Source organism: Melanerpes formicivorus, unplaced genomic scaffold (genome assembly GCF_026170545.1).
Source record: "Melanerpes formicivorus ecotype bairdi unplaced genomic scaffold, bMelFor1.0.p_v2 SCAF_28, whole genome shotgun sequence".
Taxonomy (NCBI): domain Eukaryota; kingdom Metazoa; phylum Chordata; class Aves; order Piciformes; family Picidae; genus Melanerpes; species Melanerpes formicivorus.
This window is the reverse complement of record NW_027142380.1, coordinates 7,412,574-7,434,555: the sequence shown is the minus strand read 5'-3', so window position 1 is coordinate 7,434,555 and position 21,982 is coordinate 7,412,574. Positions and strand designations below refer to the sequence as shown.

Here is a 21,982-nt window from a genome sequence, read left to right as displayed (position 1 = left end):
GTTTCCCACAGTGTTCATCATCCCTCTTTTACTGTCTTCCTCCCCTGAAGTCAGGCTGTATCTTGATAGCGCTTTGTGCATCTTTAGTCCTGCACGAGTGTCCAGCCCTTGGTGTTTAATTGGTCATAGACTTTTAACAAGATTGGAGGTCTTGTGGTGTTTGCCAATTCACGTACAGCATGTAATTATATTCAGGAAGCAATAGGAATTAAATGACATTAATTCCCATGAATATTCATTTAAGAACCTCTACCAAATTCAGGCAGATTAATAGCCCAACGCAAATACAATGGCTATTCATTGCTCCCACAGGAAAAGGAAATATGTATTAGCTGGCAGCTCAGGACAAATGGAAATGTGCTATCGGGAAGTTATCTCTGGGCAGCTTCTGGTACAGCAGTGGCTGGAGGGACACTTGGAGGAGTAAAGAAGATTAGTGTGGGTAAGGATCTGGGGTGCCTTTCCCATCTGCTACGAAGCCCAGAGCAGTCTATGATGAATTCACAACTCGTGTCTCTGCACTACCAGTGCAAATCCAAAGCAACTCTGACTGCAGCAGAGCTCCCCTGGACTCTCAGCAGAGCAAAACACCATTTACTTTGTGCCCTGTGCATGAAGCCAGCTTCCAGCCTGCTCTCCCTGGATCATGCTGCTGCAGGGCAGAACAACAATTTATCTTCCCTGGGAGCAGCAATAAGCAGGTTGTGCTGCTCTCTGCCTCCTCTGCCATAGTGAGCCCGTCACCAGCCCTTGAGGTGGCTCCAGGGCAGCCTGTCCTACCAGGCAGCACATACTTCCCAGCACACCAAAGCTCGGTTCTGCTCTGGCTCGTCCTCTCGATGCAGGCCAGGACAAGGAAGTCTAACAACAAAAGCAGATGAGAGGTATGAATGCATTTGCAGAGCAGGCATCAGAGTTTGGGATGCTGGAAAACAACCCCCAACTCTTGTTTTATAAAGATGATATAGAATAATGTTTAATGGTAAAAGTTATCTAGGTCTGGTTACAGTCCTCATTTGGGAGGACTTATTTGTACAGCTTGAGACCTTAGCTGTGCCACATTACTGCTACCTTTTTGTGGGATTTTCCCATTTGGAGAATGGATCCTGCATCCATGGATGTTGGTGTGCTGCCAACAGCACTGGGCTTAGCCTCTAAGCTGGAACTTCATGCCTTTTAAAATCCCTCATAGGCAAGTCAACCCTTCCCATGCTTGAAGATCTCTGAGCAGAAGAAATGTCCAGTGTTCATCACTGTGTGATGGGCAGAGCTGAATCTTCTGCCTCTTGGAAGGACATCTATAGGCAGACTGACCTACTTGCCCTAACTACACAAAGTAAGAGAACATTGAGAGCATCAATGACTGATGTCCCCAGGACAGGTTTTGCTGTGAGCTGCAGTATGAGAGTACTCACAGGTTCTCTTCTACTGAGTGCTGTGAGAAAATTTGGCTTATTTGAAACAAAGTCAGGAAATCATAAAACCAGGCTGTGAAACAAATGTGTATTTCTCTTTAGTATGTCCACCAGCTCTTTTTTTTCCCCTTCATATATAATCACATACTGCTTTGAGCTGGAAGGGACCTTTAAAGCTCAACTAGTCCCAACTCCCTACACTGAGCAGGGACATCTTCTACTGAAGTAGGGTGCTCACAGCCCTGTCCAACCTGACCAACAATGTTTCCAGGGATGGGGCATCTACCACCTCTCTGGGCAACCTGGCACAATGTTTCACCACCCTCAGAGTTTTCCCTTCTATCTAAACTAAATCTCTTCTCTTTTAGTTTATACCCATCACCCCTTATCTCGTCACAACAGGCCCTGCTAAAAAGTCTGTCTCCATCTTTCTTTCGGGTTTTAAGTATTGAAGGACTACAATAAGGTGTCTCTGGAGCCTTCTCTTCTCCAGTATGAACAACACAACTCTCTTAGCCTGTCCTCACAGCAGGGTTGTTCCAATGCTCTGATCATATTTATGGTCTCCTCTCCAGAAGGTCCATGTCTTTCTTGCACTAAGAGCTATGTATCTGAACTTTTGATGCCTGATGGGCTTTGCACCTATGCAGGAGTGTGAAGCAGCCCAGGAACCAGCCGTGTAGTTGGTGATGTGCTCTACAAAGCCTCATAAACCAGTGACTAAAGCAGAAAGGACTCCGAGGCCTGGCTCCTGGGACAGCAGAGGTGTGGTGTTACAGCAGCTTGGAAAACATTCCGACTTTCAAACAAGTAACACCTATAATTACAGAGGCGTCATCACCTTCATCATATTTATTTATTTATTTAAGCTAACAAGCTGTAGTTGTAGCCCATATACACCCTTGCCAAAATCTGCCAAGGGTTTGCTCTTGGGATGGCTCTGCTGGTGGTGGGAATATCAAGCATCTTTCTCCAGGCACTTGTAAAACAATACAGCAGTAAACAATTCAAGTACAATTAACAGCTACATTGGCGGAGGGGGAGAAAGAAGTCCCACCGCTGGTATTGTCTGTGGAATTAATCATGTTTTACAGCGCTGATGTACTGGGTTAGATTAGGGACGTTCAAAACAGGAGATGGAGAAGTTTCCAGTAAAGGTTTATTTCAGGATGAAATGTAGAACCAATACAACAGTAGCATTTAAAATAATTCTGTTATAATAGGTTCATATCTTTGTTCTTCCTACTGAACCCAAAAATTTAAACTACAGAAGTTAAGATGATGGTAAATGCTTTGTGAAGCTGCTGGTGCCTCCCAGTCCCACAAATCCTGGTGTTAACTGAGGATGCAGAAGCACTGCCTCACCTGCCTCTCCAGCAGCCTGCGAAGATCATTACTCTTAAAGTACCACAAACATCATCTTCGCAAATATTTATTTGCAGCTATTCCTCCCTCCCCCCTTAATTATTTAAAATATAATGAATTAGGCATAAGTACCTCGCCATTACTGTAATTTAAGGTGTTAATTGCTGCCAGAGCCGTTCCCCCGCCGATGGAACGGTTCCGCCAAGAGGTGGCGCCTCGGGCCCGGCCCTACACACCGCAGCCTCCGGGGCGGCCGGGACGGGGATGGGCCCGGGCACAGGGCTCCACGGATCGCAGTGCTGTCCGCGGGAGCGGCTCTCTGTCCCCTATCCCTTTTAACCATGTTTAAAAACAGCTTTCCCTTCCAGCCCAGAAGCTCCGTGTCAGTCCTGGGGGGATACAAACACTATCGCGAAAAACCCAACAAAAGAAGGGATGAAAATCGAGTTCGGTTCCCGGCGGGTGGAAGTTTTTTCCCCTAAGTGTGTCCCGCAGGAAAACTCCGCGGCAGCCCGCTGACTAAGGGCACCGAGAGCTCCATCCCCTCGGGTTGTCCGCCGACGGACAGGCCCCTGTTTCTCTCGCTGCCGTCCCGGCCTCCTGCAGCGGGGTGCGATGCTGTGGGAGGGTAGGATGCTCCCCGCTAATGTCCTCTCCCACCCGCGCAACCTCCGCGCTGTCGGACTGCCGCCAAGGGACTCGCCTCGACCTCCAATTGCTCGACACTGAGGATGCCGGTGATGTTAAACTTTCCGGTGCCCGAGTGTCGGATCCGCGGGGCTGGAGGGACCCGGGTAGTCCCGGCTCTCACCTCCGCTCGACTTCTCTCCGCGGACGCTGCCCCTGATCCCACCACCGGCCCTCCACCGGAGCTCCGACGGCTCTGCCGGGAGCGCTGCCGCTTCGCCGGGCAGATCCGCGCATCCACCCGCGGGGGTGAGACCCGCGGTTCAAACTGCGGCCGGGGCCGAGGCATCCCCTGCAGATGGGCGCCACGCTCAGCCCGGTCTTCAGGGCCAGGCACTCCCGTTCAGCGGCTGGTGCACGCCGCAGCGCACTCGCGCAGTGTTTCTAAGCAGTGTTTGCGCCAACAGCCGCCTGTGCTGCGGGAGGAGAGCGCAGGGTGCGCCCGCCTCGCCGCTCCGCGCAGGTAAGGCGGGCTCCGCGGGCATCAGCGGAAGACGTTGCGAGGTGTTCTGCTCGCCTGATATTCCCCAGTCCTCTATGGTATGCCGCGGAAAAGTTGGTGGGGGTGGGGGTGGGAGGTTCAGCGCTGCCCTCCACTGACGGGGCTGTCCCGACCCTCCTGCCCCCTGGCTGCACTCTCCGCCGGGGGGCGCAGCGCTGGGCTGGGCGCTCTGCGGCCACTTTCACTTCCCCGCGGGGCTGCCCCGCCCCCCCCCCCTTCCGCCCCCCAACATCCCCCCAACACCCACAGCTGATCCTCCGCGGAGTTGGGCGCTGGCGGAGGTCCCACTCCTTAATCCACCCCTCCTCCGCGCTTCCCCGCCTCGTCTTTTATTATTTTATATTTTTTTATTAGTATTTTTCCCTTGCACCGAGCCTTGTTTACCCAGCAGGTGGATGTGACGTCAGAGACTGACAACAGCAAAAAATAACAACATCTCCCTCCGCGGGGGTGTTGTCGGCCGCCCCCGGCCCGCCCGGGCGGGCGGGTGTGGGAGCGGAGCTGCGCGGGGCGGGGAAGGGGGGGACGCGGGGCGGCGGCGGCAGCGGGGCGGGGGGCGCGGCGGGGCCGGCGTGCGGGGCCCCGCGGGCGCGGCGCCGAGCGGAGGGCTCTATTGTTATTTACCGAGCGGCGGAGCACGCCGCCGCGCCGCCCGGGCTCGGCGTGCCGGAGGGACGGGAGGGGAGGGACGGGACGGAGAGGCAGCCCCGAGCCGCTCCGCACCGCCCGCCCGCGCCGGGGCTGCGCCGTGCTGGGCAGCGGCAGGCCGAGTCCTGCGGGTGAGTCCGGCGCCCCCCCGACACTTTCCCCGCTCCTCCGGGGCTGTTGCACTTTTCCTCCCACCCCCCTCCCCGCCGCCGGCCCCACGTGCCCGGCTCCCTCCTCCCGCCTCCCCTCTTCCCGGTACCGGGGAAGTGAGGGGGGGCGCAGCGGTGCGCGGGTGCGGACCCCCCTCTGCCTGCACCCCCTCCCCGCCCACTTTAGAAACTTCCCCCCCCCCCCATCCCCAGCTCCGCTTTGCGCGCACCCTCCGTGCAGAGTGTGATGCGGAGCCCCCTGCTCCCCTCCCCCCACCCCCCCCCCCCCCGCCTTCCCCTTCCGCGCTCTCTCTCTGTTTTGCGCCGGGTCCCCTCCGCGCGAGGGGCGTGCACGCCCCAACTTCAACACTCGGGGCAAGAAGTTGTGGCGGGGCCGTCCCCCCCAGCCCCCCGTCCCCCGAACGTCCGTGCTCCCCCCGCGCTGGGCCTGCCTGCCCCGTTCCCCCTACCCCCTCGGCACCTGTTGCGGCTTTCCGCCCGCGCAGTCTCTTCCGCAGGCGCGGAGCTCCGCGCAGCGCATCCTCCCCCACTTCAGCTCCCTGGAGCCCGCTGCTCCCATCCCCCCTCCTCTTTTTTTTTTTTTTTTTTTTTTTTTTTTTTCTGGAGACGAAGTGTTTGAATAAACATCCGCGCCTCCCCAGCCCGCCGCAACTTCTCGCTGCGCGGGTGCGGACCGCGCATCTCTCACGTGCGCATCCCTGTCCCCTCCGCGCAGACCCTCGGGACGGAGCCGCGGCTTGCTGCGCGCCGCGGAGCCGGGGGCTGCCGCCGCTGCCCGGTAAGTAGTGGCCACCCCGCGCACCTGCCGCCCCGCGCAGCTCCGCGTATCGCCGCACATCCCGGGGAGGCTGCGCGCTGCAGGCGGGTCCCGAGCGGCGTGTCCGCGCCTCTTTCCTCCCCCCCGCCCCACGGGTTTGGGGTTTGGTTTCTTGATTTTGGATTTTTTTTTTTTTTTTTTAAAGTTTGTCCTTAAAAAAAAAAAGGAGACCTGAAGCCGGCGGCGGGGCGCGGAGTGGTGCGCGGGTCTCAGCGGCCTCCCCTCCCCAACCCGCGCAACTATTAATTAATCGGGCGGCCCCGGCGCGGAGAGCATCGCTAGGCAGGCTGCGGAGCGCCTCTATTTTAGCGAGCCTTCCTCCTGCGACTTTGCTGTTAATGATTTTGATTGCGTGCTTTTGGTTTTGAGTGAATCAAACCAAGCAAGATTACTTTGTTATTTTTTTTCTCTCCCTTCCCCACTCTCCCCCACCCCCCGATTTCCCCAAAAGGCTGCGGCAGAGGCAGCAGCAGCGCTCAGTCTTCCCGTACTTAGCCGAGGTATCCGCCGCTTGCCAGCGCTCCCAGCGCCGCTTCTGTGGAGAAGCTGGAGCCTAACTTCTGTGCTCAGAAGTTTGAAGGTTTCATTTTTAGTAACTGTTCTTTGAGTGAGTAACGTTCGGGTGCTGCTTGTAGCGTGTCGGCGACAACAGCGTAGCTTGCTGATTTCTAGGGTGCTGGACGGTGATAAATATTAAAAGAAGTCTCGAAACGGCGTTTCCTTTCCTTGTAGTTTTTCTGAACGTGGCGTTTTTACCTGCTTTGGCCAAATGTTGGTGTCACTTAATGACAGCTTCTTAATTAGAAGTTTCAAGGATGTCGTCGAAGAAACTTGCTGCTTGTGCTGTTAATCCACAGTTTGCTCTAATATTTTGGGGGGAGGGAAAAAGGCATTTCACTGGAGTTAGTGTTATTTGTACAGTTGCTCTTAGCGTTGAGAATCTCCTACTTTAAGTTTGAGAGAGCTTGAAATAATTCAAGTTCTCAGAGAAGCGAGTGGAGGAGAGGCGTCTTTACTGCTAGATTTGGGGGATGAAGGGGAGAAATCGGGGCTGCTGGTTCCAGTGTCTTTTCCACTGCACATTTTATTTGAACTATCTCACAACCATACTGAATGGACCAGGGCACTGGGGGAGGAAGCTCTTCACTAGTTACCATTCAAAAGGTGTCGGCTAAAAAATCTCATTGCAAAAAGGTATTGTAGCTTTAACATCTTGCATTGGCAGCATTCTTCCCCCTTAGTCTTTGGATTAGTCATTGTATGAGACAGAAAAAAAAAATCACTTTTTTTTTTCTTCTTTTTTTTTTTTTTTTTCTGGAAAAAGTAAAGTAAACAGCCTCCAACAAGTGAACCTTGACAACCCAGATTAAGGAAGGCAGGAGAGATCAAACAAAGCTGCTGCTGGGCTGTTGTCAGGAGCTGCCTCACTGAAAGCTCTGGACTATTCGATCAGGCAGCAAGGCTATATGTTCACTTATGCAGAAATGGACCATTACAAATGCTGATCTTTGTTGTGAAACCAAAGGATAACTCTCAGAAAAATAACTGCTGTTTCCAACGAGGCTTTCTCTTGCTTGTGATTTTGATTGCAAAGTTAATTTTTTTTTGTGCATGAGGTTTAAGTTTGGGGTGATTATTTTTTTCCCCCCTTTGAGTCATAGCTCTTTGGAGTGCGTTGTGTACACTTTCAGAGAGACTTAGGGCTTGATTTTGTTACGCTGTCCAGAGTTGCAAAGGAGAGGATGTTTTCGTAGTCTAAGCTTGGAAACCATAAAAGTTCTGTGGAATTAAAATTTTATTTCTGGATCTCTGAATTGTAAGGACACATGGATTATTATTTTTTCCCCCTCTTTGTTTCCCTCTTTAAGTGCTGTGCTGATGTGTAATAGAGGAGTTTGGCTGTGATTAAGCATTGTATGTTGTATGACTGCTTTCCTAGAGTTTACAAAACTTGTGATGTCTTTCCTTCAAGCATATTGCTAGCCACTCAGGGACACCTTAATTTTGATATGCAAGGATTTTTGCAAAGCTGTGTGTAACTTGTCCCTATGGCTCTTTCAGAGGCACCCTGTTACTCTGTAGCTTTTAGGTGGAAATAGTAGTAAGGACTATTAACAGATCCTTGGTTTTTACTTCAGTAAGCATTTAGGATTTAAGTATTAATCAAAGTTAACCAGTGAGAGTTAGGTTATTTTTGTTGCTTGACACTTTTGTGTTTGTATTCAAACACTTCACTGCAAACTCTCCAAATGTGCCCCCTCTTTCAGTTCTTTTGAGTATTCCAAAAGAATGGAAATATCTATTAAACAAAAAATAATCGGAGGGAAAGGCTTTAACATACCCTAATGTATATTAATCAGGAGGCAGACCGAGTGCACATCTACTGAAGAATTAAGAAATCCCAAACCTTTCTGCATAAGTATTTCTTTAATTAGCAGTGCAGATCACACAGTGCACAATAAGTACTTTATACTTTTGTATAAGGTAAGGTTTCATAACCATCCTGCATAACGTATTATAAAGCCTGTGGATTTTTTATGGTATATACTTTAATTAGACAATAAAAAGTATGTGTGTTAAACGTGCACATGTATGCTGTTAAGACATTTTGGGTAATGTGTAATGTTTTTTAACGTCTATAAACATTTTCTGCTTAAATCAGTTCCACCAGTGATCATACCACAGCTAGTTTTTGTTCTGGTGAGAAGAAGGAGCAGGAAAGTTGAGCAGAGTTATTCACTGGGCATTATTGCGCAGCATATGCTGCAATATGCTTTGCTCTTAGAGTGGGTGACCTTTTTTTAAGAGCTAAAATTTGCATTATCATCCTTGGTATGATATAATGTAAACATTTGCAGCTCCAGAATGATTCCTGCTTCATGGCATTGTAAAAATTAGGGAAAAAGCTGGTAGTAAAAAGGCAAATTTATGGAATGCAGCTGAGCATTTAGTATTCGTCCTGCTTGTGGTCATTTATGGTGAGAGATTGAAGTGGATAATGTAATTTCTTTGGTTGAAATATCTGTTGAGCATCTGTTTGTATATCAAATAACATGCACACACACATATGTAGGATGTGTATGTGAAATAGAGTTTATTTCTGCAAGGCTGTCCAGTTATTTATAGGGCATAATGATATTTCTGTCCCCTTAAATTTTCTCTGAGAAGCTTTAATAAATTTAAATAGATTATATGCTGTCAGAAAATAGTATAAATTTTGTTTACGATTCACTTGCTTTAAGGTACTTATACTAAAGAAGCTCATTTAACCCCAAGACTGAGTAGCATTAAGTGGTGAGAGGAGTCTGCTGAAGAGCTGCTACTGCCCTTTGCTCTTGTGATAATCTTAAATTACTACAATTTAATTGCAACTTCAAGGCACGGAGCTGAAGTATTTTTATGCAGCTGAGACAGGGCTGGAGGAGATGTAGTGAGATTTTCACAGGTAGCTGGTTTCTCTTTGGAGGCACAGCATTTCTCCAGGCCTTCCCTGCCTTCCCAAGTGCATCCACAGAGCATGAGTGTGTGCATGGACACAGCACCCGCAGAGGAAGATTTGCTGGGGATTCCCAGCTACGGGGGGAGCAGGATCGAGCCCTGCAGTAGTCAGGCAGCTCTGGTGCACGAGCGGTTTGTTTGCTGTTGGTATTTAAGCTTACATTAGAATTAAATAGTGCATTGTAATTATTCTTCAAATGAGCCTTGCTATCAAGTCTCTTCCCAGAGCTTTTCCCTGCAAACCTCCTCTGGGAAGACAGGGTGGGAAGGGGATGGCAACTGGAGGTGAGGACCAGGGTGTGATCGGGGGCACGGATGACATGGGTGGCACTCTGCCCTGAAAATACAGCCTGCTGGCTTGTGGGTATGGCACAGTCCCCGTGTCCCCAAAGGCGAGTTCAGGGTGCAGTCAGCTGCCCTAGCTATTCAGGGCCTGATCCAGAGCACGCTGGCATCAAATGGGGCTTCTGCTGCTGTCGCTGCCTTTGGCTTTGGCTCCTGATCTGTGTCACTAACTTGTATCACTGAAACTTTTGCTTTCCAACCCCCCCTCCACGTACAGTAGCATGTTTTCACACCTGGCGAGCAGTTCAGCAGAGATATGATACGCAACAGGAGCCAGAAAGCATTTGCTAAGTGGAATTTCTAAACGTCGTGCACTAGAGATCAGCAGCGTCTTTGCAACTGTTCTTAGAGGTCCTGGCAACCAAACTTTACTGAAATGCTTAGAAGAGGGTATGGCCAGGCTGGGAGCCCTTGACTTCATACCACTGAGGACACGCGTAAGTGCTTGGCCGGGCTAAAGCACAGTGGTGTTTAAATCGTGACTCTGATTGTTTGCTGTTGGCCAAATCCTTGCAAAATGTCTTGTTGCACTAAGAACCGAAGAAGATCTTGTGTTTGCTAGAGCTGCTTGCTTTTGCACTGGCAAGAGCACTGCTCACAGCCTGCTGCTCTCACAAGCTACCGTGCCGTTGGATTCCCGCAGCTCGCCGTGCATTGGGAATTGCAGCTGCCATAGGTAACAAGGTGATGCCAGTGTACAGAGAGGGGAGGAAGAAAAGTAGGATGGTATAAATCATGCAGTCATTAGAAGAAAAACTTAATTGTGGGAACTCTGTAGTCTTTCAATTTAAAATACTGTATTTTGGGCTGTAGAGGCATCAGCTGTGCTATTTTTAGGAGATCAGATATTTGTTGGTTGGGATGTCTGGAGTGTGTTAACATGTGCTCTTTTTTCCCCCCCCTTACTTCAGCATTGGAGCTACCAAGTCAGAGAAAGCTGCTGGCTCTGTTCGCGTGCAGTCTTCTTTGCAAATATGCTCTAGGGTTTTGTCTTTCTATTCTCCTGGCACCGATCTCTTCCATGCATGCAAGTGAACAGGCTTATGTCTAATGGCTGTTTGTCTGTGGCAAGTATCCAGAATAATCGTGATAACTTTTTTGTTCAGCGCTGTATTGAAAATGAAGACGAGTATCCTGTGGAAAACGAGCAAAGAAGAGAAGAGCATGGGCAAAATCAGTTTCTCCCCTAGAAGCATCTGGTACCTGAGGAGGACTAAATAATTTTTCTCTTCTCTTTGACCCTCCCGGTGCTGTTTTTAAAATATCTCCATTTTAGTGCCTTGAAATTGCAATTAAGTTGTAGTAATTTAAGATTATTGCGAGAGTGCAAAGGGCAGCAGAAGCTCTTTGGAAGTCTCATCTCAACACTTAGTGCTGCTCAGTCAGGGGGTTAAATGAGTTTCCTCAATGTGAGTGCTTAAAGTAACTAAATCGTAAACAAAATTTATACTATATTCTGACAACTAATAATCTATTTAAATTACATTAAAGTATGTGTGTGAAAATTTAATTAAAGACAGGAATACTGTCAAGCCTTGTAAATATCTTGACAGATCTACTGAAATGGAACCCATATCATAAAATATTTACACAGATCTGGTAGGCTACAGTGTTTCTGGGAGTGCTGCTCTGAAACTACTTTGTGGGCTTTTTTCCTCTCAGTTTTCCACTCAGTTTCAGTGGTCTTGGAAAGCAACACAAATAAATACCCAGAACATTTTATTTGGATGATTCTCCAGTGTGGTGTTTACTGCTAATCACTCTCTCTTTACAATACTTGTCACTGTTGTGTTTTTATTAGAAGTGCCCCTTTCCTCCAGAAGTTAGTTTAGTGCTGCTGTTAATTCAAAGAGACCCTGAGAACCAGGCTCTGTGTGTAATGGGATGTGTTTGCATTGTGACAGGGCTGGATGTCTGGCCCAGAGCATGGTGCTGCAGAGTCTCCTGATTTAATTGATTTTATTTTTTTCAGGTAGAAAGTGCTTATTTATGATCTTTTTCTTCTGTATGTTTGAAATCTATATGGAAGCATTTCCTGGCGTGCTGGTGTGTGCACTTGCTGCACAGGACCCTCCTTGCTCGTGCATCTCCTTTGCGCTACTTGGCCTAGGCCGCTTTCAAGATGAGGAATACTTGCCCTGGATAAACCTGACTCTGGCTGAAACATCAGCTGTACTTTGGTCCTTATTGAAAACTGCCCCCTGGGATGCTGCACATCAGGTGCTTTTGCCAGGAAGGTGCAGGATGAACTGTGCTTTCTTATCACCAAAAAAGCATCAGGGCAAACTCCTAGCTCTCCTTGACAAGGTTTTACATTCCTTGGATCCTCGGGGTCAGAGGAGGATGTGGATTTGGGCATGGAAAAGAAGGGTGGGGTAGGAGCTTGGTGCCATGGCTGTTGGGGAGCCCTGGCTGGGCTGGGTGCTCGGATGCTGAGCACCAACAGCCCGACAGAAGGTGGCACAGTTCGGCAGGTTGGCTGGAGCCTCTAACGGCATCGTTAGCTTTCCCCTCTTCGCCAGACATTTCCTTTCATGTTGGATCCGAGTTTTAGCTGTGCTTCCCGATCTGTCTTGTCATCTTGTTGCTAGCAATTAGGGTCAAGTGTCTTTCCTTGGGCTCGCCGCAGTCTTCGTGTTAGTGTCCCTCCCCCAGCTCCTCGCCTAAGCTGTTTGTTCATTAATTAGTGGATTGGGCATATTAACACATCAGTAAACTGGAGTAGTCAGAGTTCCCAAGGCATCTCGGGAAGCCCTCTCTGGTTTTATGTGACCGGACATGCACTATTGCTGATACAGATAGCGGAGCTGATGATGCCAAAGTGTTGTTAAGAGAGAGATAAATAGAGAGAGCCCAGCAGTAAGCAGAATGTCATGTCTCTATTAAAAAGCTTGTGATAAAGGAAGATAAAATGGTGAGGGGGAACTGCTGGTGTGTTCAGAGCAGCTGTTAAACAGCTGATCACAAAAATCGATGCCGAATTCTCCTTCCTGCAAAACGCTTGCCCACAGAATTAATGCCTGAGCCTGGGCTTGATTGCAGCAAGCGGTAGAGCCCTGAAAGGACTTTTGTTCTTGCCAAACAGGCAACCAGGGTTTCTCAGGGATTCAGGAGCTGTCTGAGGCAGGATTCAAACATCCCTCCCCGCTTCCCTTTGAAGTGGCTGCCCCTGTTCCGCAGCGACACGGTGTTCCTGGGATGCTGATGAAGTTGTTCCAGGCTTGTTGCTCCGTGCTGCCTCATACCTTGATTTCCCTGGCGCTGCAGCCACCAGTGCTTATGTTGGTTCCTATCTGGAGGTCGGTCCCTGGTCACAGCAGAATAAAGTCATGCAGAGTTTTGTGTATCTGAGGCTGCTCTGCAGAAGTGAAAAATGTAGCTGGCTATAAAGAAATGAGTGGTCGCAGCAGATGAGAGGGGAGTGGTATTAAATACTTTACCGGTTCTGTAATGAAACGTGCTGTAAAACGTTAAATCATCACATCCCTGTTTGCTGGAAGGATGTTAATCATTCCATTAAGAAGGATTTAGTAATTAACTGATACTTCTCTAGGAATGTCAGTTCTAAAAAGCATCTTCCCAGCTCTGCGGAATGGATGTGAAATTTGAATTTCTCTTTCTGCTACTGGAGAGCTGAGAGGTGAGCATCAGTGGGACACCTCTTCCCAAGAAACTCTGGGAATGCCAAGGGAGCAGAATTGTTTATTTGTTTGGAGAGGTTTTTTATACAACTAAAATGTTCTGTGCTAATAGCCTTTTGATTGCAAGGTTGTCTTTTATGACTATAGTCAGCTGGGCCTGTTGCAAGCCTTATTTCAGGAGTAGTCTGTTTGGGATTAAGAAGTTAAAACCTTTGCGAAGTGTTCATCTGAGTGCTTGCATTATTTATTTTTTTTATAATAGCTTTTATGTTGTAATAGTAAGCTTGCTGACAGTGAGTCATGAACTCTATCTTCCATGAACCTCATGACAAATTTTTGTTAGCTGGTCAGGCAGCTCGCCCAGCCCAGTTCCCACGTTTCATACTTGGGCTGGAAAGAAAAAAAATCCATTAAAAAAATGGTGTAAATCCTCCTTTCCTCCTGTGGCAGAAATCTTATTAAAAGCAGCGGCAGTGCAGGGGGACATGGAGCATCATGGAGCAGCTCCTGATGTTGGGCTTTTTGGAGAGTGCTGAAGCTGGATTTGGCCAGAAATGGCCAAGTCCAGGGACAGATGCAACTAAGAAGGCTTTTGATGTTTGCTGATGCTCAGTAAGGTCAAGAGTGGGTTTTGGAGAGGCTGTACATTCAGGTAGAGGAGCAGGTGAGCAGAGGAGGACAAACTCAGTATTTTTCACCATTTCTCTTCTGAAGGCTCAGATTGAAGCCCCTGGAAATTGTGAGGTGCAGGGGCTGGGAAAGCATCTATGTAGGCACTTCTGCATACTGTGCTGTCCAGCTCACTGCCTGTTTTCCAGGGTTTGGTCCACTTTTTGCCTCGATGAAGATCACAGAATTTGGCATTAACCTTGTCAAATTGTAGCTTTTTCTCATATCGTGGTCCCAACTTCTAATATCACAGTTAGCTGTACTGAAACTATACCCCAAGTGAAATTTTCTGTGAGTGATATGAATCCTGCCCAGCAAATAGCATAATACAGTGGCACCAATTGCGTTAGTATTGATACTTTCTGCTTTCATAACTGCTCTGCTTCTCAAATAGTGCTCCTTCAGACAGTATCATGCAAACTCTGTTGATCAGCCTACTGTAAATTATTCCTCCCCCTCGGGTGAATTTCATAAATAGGTGCATTTCTGCGTGTACTGTATATGACAGCTGGATTTTGCTTTGGTTATGTGGCCTAAGCCCCAAATACCTCTGTTGAAATCACAGGGGCTGCCTTGGCTAGAACTGATTTCAAATAAGATTTAAAAAAATATAAGTCAGTTTGGCTCAGAGAATAAATTCTTTGAATATTCATGCATGTAACATGTAATAAGAATCTATCTGGATGTTTGTACAGTACATCATAGCCTACATCTACCTGAGCAGATTTCAAGGAGAGATTTTTCTCAGTGAGTTTCGCAATAGTAATAATGTGCTAACAACTTTGGTAATTTATTTTAATCAGGGAGTTGTGTCAGGGGCCTCATCCTGTTCTGGTTGAATTAAATGAGTTCAGGGAGAAAGGAGGTTCTGGAATAGCTTGTAGTAAATTGTTAGTTTTAAATAACATGCCTGTGCATTGATGTTCAGATAACATACATATTATGTTTGTAAAGCTCCCAAGTTGTATGTTTGGAACAGTAGAAATGTATTTTTCAGTGATAAATTACTTGATAGTTAAAAGGCTTTGGAAGAGGAATGTCCAAAGTATGCAGTATAATTACTGTTTGTACAAGTATTTTAAAGTTGTTCTCTGGCAAACCTACTTGAGTTTCCTGAAGGCCAGTGGTGTAAGGAATGGTGGTCTCATTCGGGAAGCCTTTTAAATCTGTCATTTCAGTCACAGGATTTAACTGAGAATGGAAGAAACTCATCTTGATATATTTTAGCTGATGTTTTACCATGTACATTTGTTCTGATTTTTTTTTTTTCCTTCACTGCTATAAAAGCAACACTGAAAAAAAATTGCTGTTTCATAAAAGTCGAAAGGGAACGTCATCTGTGAATTAAGCTAAAATAGCTTAAATCTATCCAGCATAGTCCTAGTTTTAGGCAGTCAGAGAAGACTAGATATTTCCTATTACTTTTTTAAGTTTGGCTAGAATATGGCCTTTCCAGGAAAGGGTTCTCAAATGAAGAAAACCCTTTGGTTCCTCTGAAGGGGAAATCTGATTTTTTTCTTTCCCCCCAGTGCTTTGTACTGACTAAGGAATTCTGATCGTGCAGAAGCTTATTGCATGGAAATGGAAATTTATTAACTAGGATTTTTTGGGATTATAGTAGATGCCAGTCGACAGAATCACGCTGGTCAAGAGGTAAACTTGTAAATCTGGACAAACTGAAAAATAGTGGCTATAGGCGGCCTGGCTCTGTTATCAAACTTGCTGCATAAGCCAGAGTTTATGCACTGTGATAATGCTAATGACCAGCAGAGCCAATGATGCATGACTGGAGGAAATCAGTGGTATAATCGGAGAAAGTGATCAGGTTTTTGTCATTGAATATTAGTGATAAATAATGCACTTCATTTTGAGTAAGACAGGATGTGTTTAATTCTGATGCGGAGAGTTTCAATTTAATAAGGGGGCATTGCTGAGTGAAATGATCATCTTTTGTAATTTAAAGGGGAAAAAGAAAAAAACATTTGTTTCAGCATAATCTCCTGGCTGTCGCCGTCCACTGCTGTTCGTCTTCACCGGTGGCTGATAGTGAGGAAGATCTTCGGAGCTATTCGAGATGGCTGTTTATAGCAGCGTGCTTTATCTCAGCTACTCATTTGTGCAGCAAAGGACTAATTGCATGAGATGGAAATCAAAGGGGAACTGTGGACTATGAACTAGGTATCTTCTTTAATTTTCCCCTTAAAAACGTGAAGAGCGCAGCACATCTTAAAAGTGTGTGCTCTGTGCACTGGCTCTCCTGGAAAACAGCTCTCCTGTCCAGGCGGGAAAAGGAGGGAAGGACAAAAGAGAGAGATAAATTAGATCTTGTTTTGCAAGTTATCTTTTAAAGTCAGTGGAAGAACAAGGAGAAGTATAGCTTAAACTGAAGTAAGAGGGATATTAATAGTCTCTATAAAGGACAGTTTGCACCAGGAAAAAAAATAAAAAGAATCTGGTTGGCTTTTTTTAGCGGAACAGGCTAACACCCAGTGTAAATCTGTGTCATTAGCTGAAGCAGTGCGTGATTCTTAGAGCTTTGCTTTTCCTCTTGGGAGGCTCTGCCTGCAGAGGCTCATCCCCTGAGCTAGAGGTAGATGTTGTATGGTATCTACCTCCAGGAGACTTTGCTAGCCAGCTGCAGGACCTCTGCCCATGCCAGCCCACGGCCCCCTTGAAGCAAATACTGCCAGTTTTGCCCAGCGAGTGGCTTTGTAATGTGGCCAGGATCTTCCCACCACCCCTCGGAGTCGTGCTGGAACACAGAATCTCAGCTCAAGTTTCCAGAATTAGATGGCACAGTGAGTAAACACAGCGTACTTGCCAGTTCTCACATCCTCTTTTGCAGCGAGTATTGCAGCAAATCCTGCAGATTTGACTCATCTCCGAAGTTCTTCTCTGATTTGAAGCAGATCTTGTCTGCCTTTTGAGAAGGAGCTGGAAGTCTGGCCACAGCTCCTGAGCATACAGACTGTCTATAGGTGAGGGTGATATGCTTGAGTTGGCCTCTGCAGAAACTTAGGCAGCTCTGAGTAACTTTAGCTGGAGTTCTGTGCCTTTATCTAAGGGTAAAATTTGGCCTGCAGTCATCCTTTATTGAAAGCTTTATGGAAATACTTTGTTCTCACTACACACAAATATTTACATACTGGTGGGAAGATTTTTTTTTTCCCCCCCTTCATTTCTTTGTGGTGTTTTTGTTTTTCCCTGCTCTATGCCATAAGCACAAGGAGGGGGTGGAAGATGCTTCGCATAACGCCCTGTCAGGTAAAAGATAATATCCTGGTTTTCAACTGTTATTTCTCACAGGTCCAAGAAGAAAAATAACCAAAAATCTACCTGTGTTGGAAGCACTGTCTGCTTGTCTGATTGCAGTGAGGCATCCAGGGTGGGATGGGGGTTCTTCTTAATGTTGGAAGGGGAAGAGCCTACAGAGCAGAAAACTTTTCTGGGTAAATAAAAGTAGTGTCAGGTGCAGCCCCTGTGTTAAGAACAGCTTGTCTTAATGTTTCTGTTCATCGGTGTTGAATCGCCTCCGCGTGTCAAGTTCTGCTTGGTGGATGCTCTCAGCAGATTGAGGAGGAGGACACTTTGCTCTGCAAGTGCATTACAGTGGTCCACATGTGTGCTGTGACTCAGGTGTTCTCACAACTTCATGACATGAATCAAATGAAGATTGTTTCCCTGGAAAAGCGTTATCTCCTTTGTGGTATTTTTTTTCCCTCCCCGATGAAGGCTGATGCTGCTTTCACAGACTGTTTGACAGTGTGCTTGGTGCTGTATAGAATGAGGGCTTGGTTCACGTTGCAGCTAAGTAGAATTAGATCTGTCTGCTTGTCCCTGGGTGCTTCCCATCACGTTCCCTGTGGTTCAGCTGTCTCCACCTGATCAGGGGGTGAGACTGCATGGTAAGCTACACCAGCAGCAAACCAACTTAAGCGGGAAAAAGTGTTTTCTGCCAGCTGAGCATCCCCATTAGACTCTATAGAGGTCAGAAGAGGGACCGAGAGGGTCAGGGCCACCCACTTGATTAACTTCTGGCCTCTTGGTTGGCTTCACTGCAGTGTGAAACCTGGGCTGAAGGCTTTGTGTTTGGACCCATTTTTCTCCCTCTGAGCAGAGGAGTGCTCCTTGCCTGACTGCCCTAAGACATACTCCCAGCAGTGCCTGCTGATGGGACCACCCCACCAAAGCTAGTGCAAGTATGGATTTCTGTTTAGTTGTTAATTTAATGGTGCTCCCTTAGTGCCAGATGCTAAAGTTGTTAGTGTGCATGTACTGAAAAGCAAACTGTCATGTTTTCTTTGGGTTCTTTCCTGTTAGCAGTAGATGACGAACTGGTCCAAGAGGCTGGATGTTTTTGGTAAGGGCACTGAGAGATATCCAGGTTAGTAGCTGCTGTTTTTTCTTGTTTTTATAATAACTTATCTGTGTGATAAGCAAATGCAGCTGCACATAAAACTCAGATAAAACCGTGTCCAGCCTGCTGGCTAACTTCCGAGTTAGAGAACAGAAGGTGATAAGGAAATAGATGGCCAAAGCTCAGCGACATCACGCAAGTTCTCAACAAAAAAATAGATCTGATCCATAGACTGTTCACTCAGTGTCATGCAAGATGTACATCTCGGATATGTCGCCATTTGAAGGTGGACAGGGACAGCCATGCTCAGAGCTGCCGGTTCCATCTGTGGCCAGGCTGTCTGCTTGCCCAGATGTTGGCATGGATGGTCATTAGTATAGCACAGGGCTCATTCAGGCTTAGATGGGGGGGGTGAGTAAAGCTTTAAATATGGTTTATACTTTTATTGCTTCTGAAATGGGTGCAGGTGCATGTTAGCAGGAAGTGAAACTGGAGGAGCCCTGAGGGAGCCTTGCTCGAGCTGTGCCAAGCAGGTACAGCCTATGAGTGTTATCACCTTACTGATAGTCTGGCATGGTGTTGGCATTCACATGTCATGGGGATCGTGGGGCTGAAGTCATGGCATGGGCTGGTGGGGACCTCATCCCTCTGCCAGGCAGTATGGACAGGCTGTGTATTCAGGGCTAGTTGCCCTTGCTGTGCGGGGGACTCTTCTCCACTATGAGAGCTTGACTTGCTTGGCTGTCCCAATGTGGACAGGGAGGGGACAAGCAGAGTGTTTTGGGAGGAGTTAGCACCACAGGGTGGCATTGCATGTTGTCCATGACTCTCCCCAGGCCTTGCTGCATGACCAGCATCTGCTGCTGAGGTGGGATTGTGCCTCATATAATAGAATCACCCTGATTTGGGTTGGAAGGGACCTTTAAAGCTCATCTACTCCCATCCCTCTGCAGTCAGCAGGGACATCTTCAACTAGATCAGGTTGCTCAGAGCCCCATCCAACCTGACCTGGAATAGTTCCAGGAATGGGGCATCTACAACCTCTCTGGGCAACTTGGGCCAGTGTCTAACCACCCTTGTAAAAATATTCTTCCTTATATCTAGTCTAAAGCTCCCTCTTTTAGTTTAAAACTATAAGCCCTTGTCCTGTCGCAACAAGCCCTGCTAAAAGGTCTGTCCCCATCTTTCTTACATGCTCCCTTTAAGTACTGAAAGGCCACAATAAGGTCTCCCCAGAGTCTTCTCTTTTTCCAGAGTGAATATGTGTGGTGGATAATTTTGAGGGAGGCTGGAAACAAAAATGACAGCAGTGCAAGGAAAGGTGAGGTGCCCACTGGTGGGGGTTGCACACTGATGCAGCTCTCGCCGTTGACACCACACAACCCTGTGTGCTGGCGGGGGCTGGCTGCTGGCTGCGGCTCGCCTGGGGAAACGAGACTGAGACGGGCACCAGCTGCCTGCCCTGGGGCCTCCCTGATGTTGCACAAAGTCGTCTGCCTTGGCCGGTTAACTACCCGTTTTTGCATTGTCTTGTTGAGGAATTTGAATGTGCAGTCTGTGAAGCCAGGCATCAAAGCATTAACCCTCACTTTTAATTATTACCTTTGGTCTTTGGAACGAGTAGCAGTCGGAATAAAATACTTCGTAGGAATAAAATACTTACTATCCACCTTTTCTTCCTCAATGGTTTGTGCCTGACTTGAGTTGCCAGGTCTCCCTAAGGGTGGCTGATGTGCAGATGAGCAGAAATGCAGTCCTGAACCGCTGCTGTTATCATCCCATCACTTCACTGTGCGTGGAGGCTTCATATTCTGTGTGTGCAATTATGCATCCTTCTAAATACTCACCTTGTGTTAGGGTTATTCACTGTTTGTTCTTATGTGTCAACACCACATCTGATTGGAGCCTTAATTGCTCTCCATGCTCCTATATTTTTCCTACTCCTAGACCAGTTGGAGTGATTGTTGAAGGCAGGGCCCAAGGCAGTGCAACACTACCAGGATATGGTCTGCCCCGCTTCCCAGGTGGCACACACAGAACAAGTGCCTGAAAAAATGCCCCTCTAAGTCATAACAAACAGCACAAGCAGAAGCAGAGATGAAGCTCTGTGAGGAGATCTATGACTTGATCCAAGAATTATGTGATGTGCAAAGGTGGAGAGAAAGGCAAACTTCTCATCCAAGACATGAAGGCAGTGGTTGTCCTGCCCCAAGGCACTCCAGTGCAATCATCCAATGGCTGCTGAAATTTCCACTGTCCTAGCTGTGCCCCAGCCAGAGCTCATCACCATAGTGCTGTAGCCACGAGATCCCATGCCAGCTCCAGTTGTCATTGGTGAATTTACCCATGGTTGGTAGCAGCCGAAGCTGCCTGTACAAGCAGTGAATTCTCCAGTAACTAGCTAGCAAGTTACGGTGGCTCTGCAAGTACTCCCCACACCTGGATAAGCCATGTTTGTGCCCATCATGGTAAGTGAGGTAAGCCCCATCTTTCTCTAGTATGGCAGAACAGTCTTCATGAGTGAACTCAGTTTTACTTCATATTTCAGAGCAAGCCAGCAGCAGGACCTCTGAAGGTGTAGCTGTGGTCACAGCTATTGCTGCAAACACTGCAGGGTTTGACAGAGGGCTTTGGGTAGGTGGCTTGAAGCTCAGCTGTGCATCAGTAACAGCAGGTATGTGGCTACTCACCTCATGTACTGTGCTGGTGCTCTTGCACTGTGATGGCAGTTACTTCACTGGCATCATCCAGTGAAGTCCTTTCTGGAGATCCTGAGCACCCTGCCCCTCTCCCTGCTGTCCTTGTTGGGGACTCTACTTGTCTGCCACTGAATGTATGTGTTATGTGAGAGGGAACAAGCAGGATGGCCAGGGTGGAAGTGAGGGCTGGAAGCACAAAATGGTCTCTGGCTATAACAGAGGAATGCAGAGCTGAACAGAAGGCAGGAAAGTGGCAGGATGCTAGAGCCTCAGCTGTGGCATGACTGTGGTGGTCCCGGGTGGACACAGCCTGGGCCGCTGGCATGGCCTCACCCTCAGCATAGGTCCTGCGGCCCCGGAGCCACTAGAGAAAGCCCACATTTCCCAGCTCTGCCCACCAAAACCAAGTCCTCTGTGTCTGTGGAAAAGCCCTGCTCAAAAAAAAAGAGATTTTAAAATTTCGTATCATTGGGTCGCCTAAGGCACCTACTTTTTTTGTACCTTGAGTACGGTGTCCAGTTCTGGGCCCCTCAGTTTAGGAAAGATGTTGACTTGCTGGAATGTGTCCAGAGAAGGGCAACAAAGCTGGGGAGGGGTTTGGAGCACAGCCCTGTGAGGAGAGGCTGAGGGAGTTGGGGTTGCTTAGCCTGGAGAAGAGGAGGCTCAGGGGAGACCTTCTTGCTGTCTACAACTACCTGAAGGGAGGCTGCAGCCAGGTGGGGGTTGGTCTCTTCTCCTTGGCAGCCAACACCAGAGCAAGAGGACACAGTCTGAAGTTGCACCAGGGGAGCTTTAGGCTGGATATTACGAAGAAGTTCTTCATAGAAAGGGTAATTTGCCATTGGAATGGGCTGCCTAGGGGGGTGATGGAATCACCATCACTGGAGGTGTTTAGGAAGAGACTGGATGGGGTGCTTGGTGCCATGGTTTAGTTGGTTAGATAGTGTTGGATGATAGTTTGAACTTGATGATCTCAAAGGTCTTTTCTGTCCTGTTCTGTCCTGTCCTGTCCTGTCCTGTCCTGTCAGAGATTGAGGCTTCTCAATGGCAGAAATTAGTCTGAGGAGGAGAAACTAACAGAAGGCAGCAAAGCAGAAATCTTGCATTTAAATGGCTGCTTGTCCAAACCCACCATCATGGCAGAGAAGTGGGAGGAACCTCCACCAGCA

At 47.8% G+C, this 21,982-nt stretch overlaps 1 protein-coding gene across 6 annotated transcripts in view; it reads left to right on the top strand.

The window, feature by feature from the left end:
- The first annotated feature begins 4,642 nt into the window (after positions 1-4,642).
- FOXP1 (forkhead box P1) overlaps positions 4,643-21,982 on the top strand; it is a 405,896-nt gene continuing 388,556 nt past the window's right edge. For 5 of the 6 annotated variants that reach the window (XM_068154355.1, XM_068154360.1, XM_068154362.1 and 2 more), the window contains exon 1: positions 4,643-4,748. The gene's annotated coding sequence lies outside the window, so the exon portion shown is untranslated. Of the gene's footprint in view, positions 4,749-5,069; positions 5,566-21,982 lie in introns of those variants that run through there. The other variant, XM_068154353.1, reaches the window with a different exon arrangement.